Here is an 11,502-nt window from a genome sequence, read left to right as displayed (position 1 = left end):
TGAGATTTAACCTTATGCAACAACCTACCATGCAGTACCTTGTCAAAGGCCTTGCTAAAGTCCATGTAGACAACATCAACTGCACTGCCCTCACCTACCTTCTTGGTTACCCCTTCAAAAAACTCAATCAAAACTGTGAGACATGATTTTCCACTCACAAAGCCATGCTGACTGTCCCTAATCAGATCTTGCGTCTCTAAGTGCCTGCAGATTCTGTAGAAAGGAGTGCAGAATGTAGTGTTACAGTCATAGCTAGGGTGTAGAGAACGATCAACTAAATGCGAAGTAGGTCCATTCAAAAGTATGATGGCAGCAGGGAAGAAGCTGTTCTTGAGTTGGTTGGTACGTGACCTCAGACTTTTGTATCTTTTTCCCGATGGAAGAAGGTGGAACAGAGAATGTCTGGGGTGCATGGGGTCTTTAATTATGCTGGCTGCTTTTCTGAGGCAGCAGGAAGTGTAGATAGAGTCAATGGATGGGAAGCAGGTTTGTGTGATGGATTGGGCTACATTCACGACCCTTTGTAGTTTCTTATAGTCTTGGGCAAAGCAGGAGCCATACTAAGCTGTGATACAACCAGAAAGAATGCTTTCTATGGTATAAAAGTTAGTAAGAGTCGTAGCTGACATGCCAAATTTCCTTAGTCTTCTGAGAAAGTAGAGGCACCCACTATGCTTCCTGAAGTCGATGACCATCTCTTTCATTTTCCATTTCCTGTTGCTCTCTGCAGTTATTTCCAACAACAATGCTATTGTTATCATATTAACAATAGCATTACTCATTGGATCAAATAGCCTGTGCCTGTGTCTAACAGCACAGACACAGACTATTTGATCCAATGAATATTGCTATTGTTAATGTTTTTCACAAGGCTCCCCCCATCTTCCAATGAGAAAAATCTCATTGCATTGACAATAGAAACATGAACTCAACTCCTTTTTCACATTCAAGGTGAAATCCTAAAATCCTAAAATCCTAAAAGGTTTACACAAAATGCTAAATGATTGTTGTGACGTGGATTCAATAGTAATTTTCTAAATATAAGCACTTTAAAATGGTGCAGTATTGGGGGGTACATGAGTGAGTGAGATTAGCTGGATTGGTCTTTCAAAGAGATGATACAAGACTGATGTTCCAAATTGCCATCCCCTGAACTTTGTAATTCAATATTTACCCAGTCACTAATTGTGATGGGGATAAACCTTTTAACCAGAGACAGGGTTCCGCACCCGAACCCCAAAATTCCACCCAAATATAAAGGTTCGATCATTTATTTTGTATTTCTTCTCTTCAGATTCATTATTATCCAAATCAAGTTTCTAGGTGTCCAGATCACCAACAACCTGTCCTGGTCCCCCCATGCCGACGCTATAGTTAAGAAAGCCCACCAATGCCTTTACTTTCTCAGGAGGCTAAGGAAATTTGGCATGTCCGCTATGACTCTCACCAATTTTTACAGATGTGCCATAGAAAGCAACCTTTCTGGTTGTATCACAGCTTGGCATGGCTCCTGCTCTGCCCAAGACTGCAAGAAACTACAAAGCCCAGTCCATTATTCACACCAGCCTCCCATCCATTGACTCTGTCTACACTTCCCGCTGCGTCGCCAAAACAGCCAGCATTATCAAGGACCCCGCGCACTCTGGACATACATTCTTCCACCTTCTTCCATCGGGAAAAGGATACAAAAGTCTGAGGACACGTACCAATTCACTGAAGAACAGCTTCTTCCCTGCTGCCATCAGACTTTTGAATGGGCCTACCTTATATTAAGTTGATCTCCTTCTACACCCGAGCTATGACTGTAACGCTACATTTTGCACGCTCGCATAGAATCACAGAATCCCTACAATGCAGAAGGAAGCCATTCGGCCCATCGAGTCTGCAGCAACCATAATCCCACCCAGGCTCTATCCCCGTCACCCCATGCATTTACCCCAGCTAGTCCCCCTGACACTAAGGAGCAATTTAGCATGACCAATCCATCTAACCCACATGTCTTTGGGCTGTGGGAAGAAACCGGAGCACCCGGAGGAAACCTACGTAGGCACGGGGAGAACGTGCAGTCTCTGCACAGACAGTGACCGAAGCCGGGAACCAAACCCAGGTCCCTGACACTGTGAGGCAGCAGTGCTAAGCACTGTGCCACCCCATTCTCCCTCTCTATGAACGGTATGGTTTGTCCATATTAGCGCGCAAGAAACAATACTTTTCACAGTATTTTAATACGTGACAATATTAAATCAAATCAAAAACCACCCAGCTCATTGGTTGAAAAATGGTGAACAGGTGATAGCTAATCAGCAGCCAGTTTTGAAGTTAAACTCCTCCCCAGCGCACAGCAATTTGGGGCGAATTGAGATTTCAGATCCCGATTTTCAAATGTTATTTTCCCCATTTTCACCCGCATTGCGAGAAGAGTCAAACAGACCATTCAGCAGCAAGGACAGGCGTGGAGAGTGAACAGAACAGACAGGTTGGGAACACAGACTCTTTCTGTGCTGCGAATTCCGCAAGTACAGCAAGTTGCTGATGTGACGAACAAATGTTCATTTCAAAGCTGAGTCTGGGCTCAACAATCGCCGCTACGCAGGGTGAAGACTGAAAGATTTCTCCCTCATATTAACAGCTGAAAACACAATGACATTCGGGTTTGTGGCCACACTTTGATTCGGCTGAAACGTATCAGAGTGAGAAACTGACTCTTCCAACAGTAAGGTAAGATTCAGGTCATATTTCCAACTCTTCCGGTTCATTGCGGGTCCCCCCCTCCCCCCAGTCGCTTGAGGATTCTCTTCATTAATGGTGAGTCTGAACCAGGCTGGATAACTGGGAAAATAAACATGTTAATCGCTTTGGGGAAAAGACAGAGTGATACTCGACGATTTGCTCTTGCAGAGAGCCAGCATAGACCAGACTGGCTGAATAGCCTCCCTCTGGACTGCAACTATTCTGTGAATCCATGCTTTGGTAATCAGCAAAGATGTAGAGATGCCGGTGTTGGACTGGGGTAAACACAGTAAGAAGTCTCACAACACCAGGTTAAAGTCCAACAGGTTTATTTGGTAGCACAAGCCACTAGCTTGTGGAGCGCTGCCCCTTCATCAGATGAGTGGGATTTCAGTTCACAAACAGGACATATAAAGACACAAACTCATTTTACAAAATAATGGTTGGAATGCGAGTCTTTACAGGTAATCAAGTCTTGAAGGTACAGACAATGTGAGTGGAGAGAGGGTTAAGCACAGGTTAAAGAGGTGTGAATTGTCTCCAGCCAGGACAGCTAGTGAGATTTTGCAAGCCCAGGCAAGTTGTGGGGGTTACAGATAGTGTGACATGAACCCAAGATCCCGGTTGAAGCCGTCCTCATGTGCGCGGAACTTGGCTATCAGTCTCTGCTCGGTGACTCTGCATTGTCGTGTGTCGTGAAGGCCGCCTTGGAGAACGCCTACCCAAAGATCAGAGGCCAAATGCCCATGACTGCTTAAGTGTTCCCCAACCAGAAGAGAACACTCTTGCCTGGTGATTGTCGAGCAGTGTTCATTCATCCGTTGTCGTAGTGTCTGCATGGTCTCTCCAATGTACCATGCCTCGGGACATCCTTTCCTGCAGCGTATCAGGTAGACAATGTTGGCCGAGTTGCAAGTGTATGTACCGTGTACCTGGTGGATGGTGTTCTCACGTGAGATGATGGCATCCATGTCGATGATCCGGCACGTCTTGCAGAGGTTGCTGTGTCAGGGTTGTGGTGTCGTGGTCACTGTTCCCCTGAAGGCTGGGTAGTTTGCTGCGAACAATGGTCTGTTTGAGGTTGTGCGGTTGTTTGAAGGCAAGAAGTGGGGGTGTGGGGATGGCCTTGGCGAAATGTTCCTCTTCATCAATGACATGTTGAAGGCTCCAGAGACGATGTCGTAGATTCTCCGCTCCGGGGAAGTACTGGACGACGAAGGGTACTCTGTCCACTGTGTCCCGTGTTTGTCTTCTAAGGAGGTTGGTGCAGTTTTTTGCTGTGGCGCGTCGGAACTGTCGATCGATGAGTCGAGCGCCATATCCTGTTCTTATGAGGGCATCTTTCAGCGTCTGGAAGTATCTGTTGCGATCCTCCTCATCTGAGCAGATCCTGCATATACAGAGGGCTTGTCCATAGGGGATGGCTTCTTTAACGTGTTTAGGGTGGAAGCTGGAGAAGTGGAGCATCGTGAGGTTATCCGTGGGCTTGCGGTACAGTGAAGTGCTGAGGTGACCGTCCTTGATGGAGATGCGTGTGTCCAGGAATGCAACCCATTACAGAGAGTAGTCCATGGTAAGTCTGATGGTGGGATAGAACTTGTTGATGTCATCAAATAGTTGTTTCAGTGATTGTTCACCATGAGTCCAAAGGAAGAAAATGTCATCGATGTATCTAGTGTATAGCATCGGTTGAAGGTCCTGTGCGGTGAAGAGGTCGTGTTCGAACCTGTGCATGAAGATGTTGGCATATTGAGGTGTGAATTTGGTCCCCATGGCTGTTCCGTGTGTCTGGATGAAGAACTGGTTATTGAAGGTGAAGACATTGTGGTCCAGGATGAAGCGGATGAGTTGTAAAATTGCATCTGGAGATTGGCAGTTGTCGGCGTTGAGTTTTGAGGCATTTGCAGCAATGCCATCGTCGTGGGGGATGCTGGTGTAGAGTGTCGAGACATCCATTGTGATGAGGAGTGCTCCTGGTTCAACTGCTCCAGTTTCTGTAGGAAGTCCATAGTGTCGCGACAAAAGCTGGGGGTTCTTTGTACAATGGGTTTCAGGATGCCCTTGACGTAGCCGGAGAGGTTCTTGCACAGGGTCCCATTGCCCGATACGATGGGACGGCCGGGTGTGTTTGCTTTGTGTATCTTCGGGAGGCAGTAGAGATCTCCAACACGGGGAGTATGTGGGATGAGAGCACGGAGGGTGCTCTGAAGGTCCAGATCAAAGGTCTTGATCAGTCTGTTGAGTTGACGGGTGTGTTCTTTGGTCGGATCTGCGGGTAACCGTCTGTAGTGTTCCTTGTTGTTCAGTTGTCGGTACGCTCCTTTGCAGTAATCTGTTCTATTCAGTATGAAGATGGCCCCTCCTTTGTCTGCTGGTTTGATGACAATGTTACGGTTGGTCTTGAGAGCGCGAACACACCTTTAAAACTTGATTACCTGTAAAGATTCACATTCCAACCATTATTTTGTAAATTGAGTTTGTGTCTTTATATGCCCTGTTTGTGAACTGAAATCCCACTCACCTGATGAAGGGGCAGCGTTCCGAAAGCTAGTGGCTTGTTACCAAATAGACCTGTTGGACTTTAATTAGCAAAGAACCAGAATTAATAATTTGGCATAATGGGATCATGCGGAAACCTTGACCATAACAGGATTGGAGCTTGACATTGGGCGGCACGGTGGCACTGTGATTAGCACTGCTGCCTCACAGCTCCAGGGACCTGGGTTCGATTCCCAACTTGAGTCATTGTCTGTGTGGAGTTTGCATGTTCTCTGTGTGGGTTTCCTCTGGGTGCTCTGGTTTCCTCCCAAAGCCCAAAGATATGTGAGTTAGGTGCATTGGCCGTGCTAAATTGCCCCTTGGTGTCCCGGGATGCGTGGGTTAGAGGGATTTGTGGGGTTATGGGGATAGGACCTGGGTGGGATTGTTGACGGTGCAGACTTAATGGGCTGAATTAACTCTGCCAAAATAGACAAATCCCCAGGCTCAGATGAACTGTATCCCAGGCTTCTGTGGGAGGCAAGGCAAGAAATTGCAGGGGCTCTAACGCAATTTTTTAATCCCTCTCTGGCCACGGGGGAAGTGATGATGTGGAGATGCCGGCATTGGACTGGAGTAAACACAGTAAGAAGTCTCACAACACCAGGTTAAAGTCCAACAGATTTATTTGGTAGGAAAAGCCATAGAACTCTCACTCACCTGACGAAGGGGCAGCGCTCCGAAAGCTACCACATAAACCTGTTGGACTTTAACTTGGTGTTGTGAGACTTCTTACGGGGGAAGTGCCAGAGGACTGGAGAACGGCTAATGTGGTTCCACTTTTCAAGAAAGGTTTTTCAAAACTTTGTGTCAGAGCCCCTGCAATTTCCTGGGTTTATAATGCCAAGCAACAATGGCCTTTTGGTCACTATTAGACTTGCTTTTAATTCCAGATTTTATGAATTGAATTCAAATTCCACCCGCTGCCAGGGGGTTTGAACCAATGGCTCCAGAGGTGGGGGAGCTTCGAATTATTAGACTTGTGATATCAGCACAATACCATTGCCTTTCCCAAAACTCCAGCAAAGCTCCAGCAATCCTGAGACCAACAGAACAGTCTTCCTTATTTTCTCCGGAATCCTTTTGTTTCCCTGTGTCTGTGTTTTAGACAGGGTTGTGTATATTATTTTACAATACGTCACAAGTGTAGTGCGTGAATGCAAGCTGAGATATGGAATATGTTCTGATGGTCACGGAGAATCATAGAATCCCTACAGTGCAGAAGGAGGCCATTTGGCCCATTGTGCCCGCACCAACAACAATCCTGCCCAGGCCTTATCTCCGTAACCTCATGTATTTACCCTGTTAGTCCCCCTGACACTAAGGGGCAATTTAGCATGGCCGATCCACCTAACCCGCACGCCTTTGGACTGTGGGAGGAAACCAGAGCACCCAGAGGAAACCCACGCAGACATGGGGAGAATGTGCAAATTCCACCCAGACAGTGACCCAAGGCCGGAACTGAACCCGGGTCCCTGGCACTGTGAGGCAGCATTGCTAACCACTGTGCTAACCACTGTGCTGCCAGAGGATGCGGGGGATCATCAATAGATCTCCCCGTGGGCCTCGTGAAATATATATTCCCCTATAGAGCGAACGGAATAGGAAAGGAGCAGTGGGAGTTTAAAATCAGCTATCTCTACTTGCACCAGGTGCTGTAGGCTTTGGGGCTTTGACTAGCATACAGTAGCCACTGAAGCGATGTTTTACTCACTGTGTAAATAAAGGGTGTTGGTGACGGATTTCTGCCCTCAGCAAGATTATTAGAGAATAGAAAATTAGTTCAGAAATGAGAAAAGATTCATTTACTCTCCTATATCTTTCAGACAATTGTGGTGAAAATGGCTGACACATTGAAGACTGATGGAAAAGTCCTTGCACCAAACCAACTCCCATCACCACAAGTGGTGCAATACTTGGAAACCAGCCCTCTGAACCGATCCATAGCTGCAAGGCTCAATCAGAACAATTCTGGTGTGCAGGAGATGCTCAAAGGAAAACTCAAGGTCCTGGGCATAAGTGCAATTTCCAATGTGGGAAATCATAGAAACCCTACACTGCAGAAGGAGGCCATTCGGCCCATCGAGTCTGCACCGACCACAATCCCACCCAGGCCCTACCCCCACATATTTACCCGCTAATCCCTCTAACCTACACATCTCAGGACTCTAAGGGGCAATTATTTTTTTTGAACCTGGCCAATCAACCTAACCTGCACATCTTTGGACTGTGGGTGGAAACCGGAGCACCCGGAGGAAACCCACGCAGACACGAGGAGAATGTGCATATTGCAGGCGATTCTCCCAAAAGTGTTGAATTGTGGGAATACTGTTCTAAATCCTAACAGTTCAGCTTCTCACCTGAATCTCCGCACTCTGTGCACTGCAGAGTTCCCAGTCGTGACTCTCATTAAAAACCCAGGGGGGCGGGGCCTATTCGCGCCGGAGTCTGACAGTTCCGAACTCTGCGCATACGCTGTGGCCCCAAACTGTCAAACTCCCGTTTGCTGGCCAGCCCAGGGCCCCCGCAGTGCTGCCCCTCCAGCCTCCCCCACGGCCCGATCGCGGCCCCCACAGCAATTTCCAGGTCAGCACTGACCCCCCACGTCCAAGAGCCCCAATCCCCAAAAGTGGCAAACCCCCCACACCCCTCAACCTGGCAGGCCACCCCCGGTTAACCCCCCTGGGATCAGAACCCACCCCCCCCCCCCGGAGGCAGGCACCCCCCCCCCCACCCCCCCGGCAGACCCCCCCTCCCCCCTCAGCCCGCCCCATTCGCTGCCCTCCTTCCAGCCCAGACCGATCGCCATGCAGAGTGGCAGCAGGACCCCCCACCCCCACCAATTGCACCTAGGCTCCACCCACAATAGGCCCTGCTCCCTTGGCACTGCGCGATGCCCGGTGGGCAGTGCCAAGGTGCCCCCTGGGCATGGGCACTTTGCCCCTTGGGCAGTGCCAGGGGGCACAGACTGGCACTGCCAGAGTGCGCATACACGGGGGGTACCACCCCCCCCACCGTCCGACCCCCCTGGGGGGGGGGGGGTTGGGGGGGGGATTGCCCTCTCCTTCATTCCGGCAGGTTCTCCCGCTAGTTCCCCGAACGTGGGGAGGTAGTCTGAGCCCCATTGGATTGAAGTACTCCTGGCGGGGTGGGAGATTCGATCGGGACCTGAAAGATCCCGATAATTAACAAATCTACATATTTAAAATAGATTAAAAACAGATTTAACTTACTTACCTGCCTTCCCGCCGGTTTCCAGCGTGATCTGACCGGCGACTGTTCACCAGCTCTGGGAGATGCGCATGCATTCCTGGCACATGCGCAAATCCCCTTTCAAGGCGCGACTTGCGGCCAGACCCCGCAGAAAAGTGGCGGGTCGCAATGGGAGAATTGCGGCCATTATGTCTATTTTAGCACAATACAGATCAAAAAAATACAAAGGTACAATCTGCAAGATAAAGTGGTTTTGATGTGGCTTGCATGGCTTTGCTTTCGCTCTAACTGCAGGAGATTACCCAGTGGGGTATTTTCATATAATGAATATATCACAAGACCAATAATCCACTGGCCTGTATTAATGATCTGGAAACAGGAGGTTAAATCCCACCATGGCCATTGTGGAATTACAATCCAATCCCAGATCTAATATGTGCCACAAATTTACTAGATTGTTATAAATTATCAGGGGTTCACTCATGTGGCCTAAATGTGACTCTGGGCCCACAAAAATATATCTGACTTTTAGTTGCACATACAAATTGTTCACAAGCTGATATGATTATAGTAATCCCTAGCGGCCTTGCAGTGGGCTCCCAGTGGGTGGATATTCCATAATGCATGAAGGAGCTGTGCAGGAACATCTCACTCGGGCCAAGGTGCTAGCACCTGAACAAACCTCTGGCCCTCTAATTTTTGCAAAGTACAGCCCGGGTGTCCCAATGCTTGCCTTAGTGGGTTCACTCCTGCTTTCTGTCAGGGGTACTGGACTTCTAACTGCTTCCAGAGTAAGTGCTGGCAAGTCTCCTTGTCTGCCGTACCTGATGTGGTGTGGTGCCCCTCAAGCTTTAGCCTCTGGTGACAAACTTGTGACCTGTTCTAGGCAAAACTAGCCATAGAAATGGAGACAATCACATGCTTTGTCTGCCTCACGTGTCACTAGTGAAGGAAATAAATTAATTTGTTTCCATTTTGAGTTGTCACCATCTGAAAGGTGCTGTCAGAAAGGGTAATTGAAGCAGCTTCCACCATTACATTCAAAAGGCAATTGGAGGTATATCTAACAAGATAGAAACGTTCAAGTTTGAAGAGAAAAATGCTCCTGGGGTAGCTCTTTTAAAGAGCTGGCACAATCATGGTAGGCTGAATGGTCTCCTTCTGTTACTGCCTGGTTCCTGATTCTGTACCAAAATTCAGAGTCATGAACTTGTTCCTTATTCTGACCTGTGCATTAAGCATTATCAGGAAAGAAAGTTGCACTTTCCTCCCAGTCCCCATTAGATTATTCTTGTATTAATATCAATAGATGGAGAATCAGACGGGTTCTGTTGCTGACAGACTATCATCTCCACCAGAGCTTACTTCATACACAGCACACAGACAATGGTCTGTCACAGTGATATAGAATGATATTCACCATTGTTTCATAAGATGAGTTTCACCCACAGAACATCAAGTTATCTCTGGTTGTGCTCCAGTATTGATATTAAATCAATAAATTAATTCTAAAATAAGTCGATTCCTTGAATGATTCTGTTTTATTTCATTTTCTACATTAAATGCTAAAAATTACCATTTCCAATTCTGGAATTCCAAGTTGTGAATTGATTGGATAAACTGCACAGAGTAGAAATCACTGGAGGTGAAAATCAGACTCTTTCTATGGAAAGGGCGGCTGATCTGCACTGTCAATTTCACACCATGGAGCAAGTTAAAACTACTGACAACAGGTTTGTTTTTCAATTTAAACACAGTTTTCTGGTTCTTGCAGATAACGCAGATTGCGACAGGGACAATCGTCATAATAATTGGAATTATAATCGGGACATACTGGTGGAATGGAATTCTGGTAAGAGCCATTGATGAATACAAGAGGTGGAATTGTAGGGCATTCTCTATATATTGCCATTCATTGGGTAAATGTGACAATGATCATGCATTGGCAACTCACCACAAAGAATGCTAAGTGCAGCCTTCAAAATGGATTTTCAACTCTTTCCATCTGTCAATGGGAGGGCACAGCTCATGTTTTATGACCCATATACAATTTGAGCTTCCTTAAACAGTTCACCCCTCTCAGCTTTTCTGTTGTAGATGCAACCAAAAAGGTTTATTTTGTGGTTTAATGTGTAAAGTCACTCAGAGCAGCAGTGGTCCTCCGGGCTTCAGGAGTAATAGAAACATAGAAACATAGAAAAACTACAGCACAAACAGGCCCTTCGGCCCACAAGTTGTGCCGAACACATCCCTACCTTCTAGACCTACCTATAACCCTCCATCCTATTAAGCTCCATGTACTCATCCAGGAGTCTCTTAAAAGACCCCATTGAGTTCGCCTCCACCACCACTGACGGCAGCCGATTCCACTCGCCCACCACCCTCTGTGTGAAGAACTTACCCCTAACATCTCCCCTGTACCTACCCCCCAGCACACTAAACCTGTGTCCTCTCGTAGCAGACATTTCCACCCTGGGAAAAAGCCTCTGAGAGTCCACCCGATCTATGCCTCTCAACATCTTATACACCTCTTTTAGGTCTCCTCTCATCCTTCGTCTCTCCAAAGAGAAAAGACCAAGCTCCCTCAGCCTATCCTCATAAGGCATGCCACTCAATCCAGGCAACATCCTTGTAAATCTCCTCTGCACCCTTTCAATCTTTTCCACATCCTTCCTATAGTAATCTAGAGGGTTACTCAAAGCTGCATTGGTATTAAACTGAGGCCAAAGGTCCACTGGCCCAGTGGGTAGTGCTGCTGCCTCACAATACCAGGGACCTGGGTTCAATTCCTGGCTTGGGTCACTGTCTGTGTGGAGTTTGCACATTCTCCCCGTGTCTGCATGGGTTTCCTCCGGGTGCTCCGGTTTCCTCCCACAGTCCAGAGATGTGAGGGTTAGGTGGATTGGCCATGCTAAATTGCCCCTTTGTGTCAGGAGGAATAGCTAAGGTAAATGCATGGGACTATTGGGATAGGGCCTGGGTGGGATTGTGGTTGGTGTAGACCCGATAGGCCAAATGGCC

General features: G+C 47.6%; 1 protein-coding gene across 1 annotated transcript in view; it reads left to right on the top strand.

The window, feature by feature from the left end:
* Window positions 1–2,566: 2,566 nt before the first annotated feature.
* Window positions 2,567–11,502, top strand: part of LOC144486546 (membrane-spanning 4-domains subfamily A member 8-like) — a 75,029-nt gene continuing 66,093 nt past the window's right edge. Inside the window, exon 1 of the mRNA XM_078204605.1 lies at window positions 2,567–2,718. The gene's annotated coding sequence lies outside the window, so the exon portion shown is untranslated. The remainder of the gene's footprint in view (window positions 2,719–11,502) is intronic.

This window comes from Mustelus asterias, chromosome 3 (assembly GCF_964213995.1).
Source record: "Mustelus asterias chromosome 3, sMusAst1.hap1.1, whole genome shotgun sequence".
NCBI lineage: Eukaryota > Metazoa > Chordata > Chondrichthyes > Carcharhiniformes > Triakidae > Mustelus > Mustelus asterias.
This window is presented reverse-complemented; position numbering and strand designations above follow the sequence as displayed.